Here is a 4,770-nt window from a genome sequence, read left to right on the forward strand (position 1 = left end):
GGGCAGTGGACCCTTATACCCCTTTCCCTCTTTCCAGGGGATAAAGATGCTATGCAGGAGTCCAGAAATGAGACGTGACCTGCTCTATAGCATGTGCCTGCCAGCCACAGAAATCTGTTCACCTTTTGCAAAATGACTAGATGTGAGAAGGGGAAAATTTAAGAGGACCTAGAAGTATTCTTCTTATGGGAATTAAGAGCTTGTGCGCTTATGAGAACAGGGAAGTTACTGAGAAAAACTCAGTGCATAGATGGTTGAGAACGAAAAGAACAAGGGGGAATATTAGACCAATGATCTGAAGTTAGCAGCCTGCTGGGACATATCAAAGCCTAGGAAATATTAATTAAATTGAAAAGCAAAAACACATGTAAATAATTGTGTATTTACTTAAACAGGCAGAGTGAAATATCTCTTTTATTCCACTGCCTGCAGAGTAATATCCTAATCTTCAATTTTTAATTGTCCCTAGGTTCTCTTTCTGGGTACCAGATTTTCTTTGGTATAATGCAACTTTTTCAAATGGCTCTAGGTTATAAACTACATTTCTAAATAGCTTCTATACTATTTTCTAAATGTAAACTTTAATGTAGTAAATGACCCAAGACACATATTCCATTTCTACATTATTGTAATGAAGAATTATGGCTCTGTAGCCTCTGCTCTCTATTCCTTTAAGTCCCTATAGTGAATAGTGATAGTTATGGGGGTTCCTGCTCTAATTACAAGAATAATCTAGGCTACTGTAGCCCCAGTCAACCCCTGAGAAGCCTAGATAATGCATTTATTAAGAAACATCTCTGCTCATTAACTATAAACATTAAAAATATAAGGTACAGTCTGTATCTATATAGAAAAAAAGTGTTACCATTTAAATTCACATAAAGATTATAGCTCCCTGGGAAATGTGTGCTCTAGTTAAATATCTAATACTGTACATGCCAATCTGTTCATTTACAAATCTTGAAAAAATGTCTGTGAGGTCAATACTCCATTGTATCCATGCTTTATACACATAGTAAGTCATAAAGGGAGCTTACTGGTCAATTTATTATACATATTCTATACAATATGTATCTTAAGAGTTGCAGAAATATACCTTGAGATATATTTTAATTGTCTTTATTTTTCACATTTTTCTAAGGATTTTTTTCTTCTATTACTGTACAGTAAAAACTGTATGCATAAAATAGCTATTCAGATTAGCAACTTCAGCCTCCTTTTCAAAGATAATACAAAATTAGATGGAAATTTTTTCCTCCTGATCCATTTCCTATTTTTTTGCTTCATGGTTAGAATGCCCTGCGTAGTCACAATAGAAAAAAAAAAAAACAAGAAGAAAAGAAAACCTCTGAAGGGATCTGATTTTATGTAGCGTTTATCAAACAGCTACAAAAATATAACTCTTTGTAGGATTTTTATATGAGAAAGAAAACCAACAGGAAAAAATGATTCTAATACTGACTTTTGAATCAATATGAAGTAATTTCAGTTTCATGGAATTACATACCGTTTCCACAATTAAATAGATTACACTTGATTTTTAATTTATTGGTTCATGCTTATTAGTTTTGTCTCCCCATCTAGTCTGGAAAAGCTTTGAAGGGAGGAACCCTATTTTATAAAATGTAAAGTATCAAATAATGAAATTAATTTCTATGTGTAGCAAATGGAAATCTGTCACATTGTATTAAAATCATGCATCCTATATTTAGTTTATCTTGAGGCAAACAAACAAGACAACACATATATGAGTTAATTCTACTCAGGAATAGCAGTTTTATTTCACCAAAATGCAGGTTAAAGTCAGTTTTTCCCTGAGCTGTTTAGGGAAAAATATGGAGGTATTTATCCCACTATAAAAAAAAAGAAAACATTTGCTAAATTCCCCATAAGACTAGTGGCTGAAAATATGGCTGTCCTTGTATGTGCAAAAACCTTGATTTTCCTGAAAGTCACTGCACATCTCCAATAACAATTATGGCAACAGATACTAAGATTTTGTTGGACATGTTTTGAAGTAGAAAGGTATTCTGGGAGATGTTTGGAATAAAAGCAGATAATTTATTAATTGTACCTTATAAGAATATCAAATATAACCGAAATAGATTGTTCCTTTATTAGTTCAACTGGGGAAACTGATTCAGAAAATATCTGTATTTAGGGCACCCTCTGGCCTGGCTTTTTACCTTTCTCTTGCCACCAATGTCCTGGGACCCTGCTCTTAGGCATCTGTTTCCCAAAGCATATTGTATATAATATTGGTGGGCAAAAATGATATTTTTATATGTATGTATATAATGTATTAGAATAAAAATAGCCCATACAACTGTGATTTCAGAGTTATTAGCTGAGATTATAATTAAATTAAAAAGAAAGGTTGTCCCTAAAAATATTAAATAAATAATAGTGTAGGTGGTACAGAATGTGACAGAAATCATGAATGTTGCCTGCAAAATGTGAAAAGTTTGGGAAGCACCAGCTGAGAGGTGTGCAGAGGTGGTGAGTGAAGGGATGAGGGGCTATGTCTTATTTCACAGGGTGCTGTGTGGAAAACTGTGATTAATTCAAAGCACCTTAAAAAGCAAGTGCTTCTCCAGTAGTAAGTGTTATACTTCCAAAATGCCATCAAGTTTGTTATACTGATGTGAATACAAAAAAGGTAAACTTTTAAATCCATAATAGGTGAAACCACAGGTCATACCAGAGGGAGGACTTTTGCCACAGTTTCATCCAGGAGATTTTGACATCAAGGAACCATTTCTAATATTTATCAGATTATATCAATAGATGCTTTCAAACTAGATTAAGGACCGAAAAGAATATTTCAATTCTACTTAGAAATGTGGAAACATAATGAATGAAAAAGAGGGAAAATATTGTTGAGATGTATTTCTAAACTTGATAGAATTATTTACCTAGGGATGCAGACCCCAAAAGCACAAGTTGTTGTATTTTCAATCTAAAACCACTATAATGGTATATATACCTACATATTTTGTATATATAAATATTTGCCTATAATATATAAAAATAACCCTAATGGTCTTAACACAGTTTGTCTATAATTTATTGGAGGAATTATTTTAAAATGTAAATCACTTCATTAATTTTCACGTTTACTTTTGGAATAAATTGCCTTGTTAATTGTTTACATGGCTTCTTTTTAATGAGATTATTGTATGTTTATTGGCTTGTTTTTAAATACTGAATAACAACATTTAGCTAGACTCATCAAGAAGAAAAGAGAGAGAGCCCAAATAACTAAAATCAGAAATGAAAAGGAAGTTACAACTGACAGCACAAAAATACAAAGGATCATAAAAGATTACTATAAACAATTATACACCAATATAAAGGACAAACTAGAAGAAATGGATAAATTCCTAGAAACATACAATCTCCCAAGACTGAATCAGGAAGAAATACAAAGTATGAACAGACCAATTACCAGTAATGAAATTGAATCAGTAATAAAAGAAATCCCAAGAAACAGAAGTCCAGGACCAGAAAACTTCACGGGTAAATTCCACCAAACATTTAAACAAGAATTAATGCCTTTCCTTCTCAAACTATTCCAAAAAATTGCAGAGGAAGGACACTTACAGACGTATTCTATGAGGCCAACGTCATCCTGATACCAAAACTAGGCAAAGACACCACAAAAAAGAAAATTACAGGTCAATATTACTGATGAACATAGATGCAGAAATCCTTAGCAAAATATTAGCAATCCGAATTTAACACTACATTAAAAGGATCATACATCATGATCAAGTGGGATTTATCCCAGGGGTGCAAGTATGGTTTAATATCCACAAATCAATGTAATATATCACATTAATAAATTAAAGAATAAAGATTATATGATCATCTCAATAGATGCAGAAAAAGCTTTTGACAAAATTCAGCCTCCATTTACGATAAATACTCTCAACAAAGTGAGAATAGAGGGGATATACCTCAACACAATTAAGGCCATATATGGCAGACCTATAGCCAGCATCATACTCAATGGTGAAAAGCTGAAAGCATTTCCTCTAAGATCAGGAACAAGACATGGATGCCCACTCTTGCCACTTTTATTCAACCTAGTATTAGAAGTCCTATCCGTAGCAATCAGACATGAAAAAGAAACAAAAGGAATCGAAATTGGAAAGGAAGAAGTAAAACTGTAACTGCCAATGGTTTGACACTGTACATAGAAAATCCTAAAGATGCCACCAAAAACCTATTGAACTAATAAATAAATTTAGTAACGTTGCAGGACACAAAAGTAATATACAGAAATCTGTTCCATTTCTATACAGTATCAGAAAGAGAAATTAAGAAAACAATTTCATTTACAATTGCATCAAAAAGAAAAAATACCTGGGAATACATCCAACTATGGAGGTAAGAGAACTGTACTTGGAAAACTGTAAGACACTGAAGACAACACAAATGGAAAGATACACCATGCTCATGGGTCATAATTAATATTGTTAAAATGACCATACTACCCAAAGCAATCTACAGAGTCAATGAAATCTCTATCAAAACACCAATGGCATTTTTCACATAACTAGAACAAATAATTCTAAAATGTTTATGGAACACAAAAGACCCCAAATAGCCAAAACAATCTTGAGAAAGATGAACAAAGCTGGAGGTACCACACTTTCAGATATCAAACTATACTACAAAGCTACAGTCATCAAAACAGTATGGTACTGCACAAAAAACAGACACAGAGATCAATGGAAGAGAACAGAGAGCCCAGAAGTGAACCCA

Source organism: Phocoena sinus, chromosome 18 (genome assembly GCF_008692025.1).
Source record: "Phocoena sinus isolate mPhoSin1 chromosome 18, mPhoSin1.pri, whole genome shotgun sequence".
In the NCBI taxonomy this organism is placed as follows: domain Eukaryota; kingdom Metazoa; phylum Chordata; class Mammalia; order Artiodactyla; family Phocoenidae; genus Phocoena; species Phocoena sinus.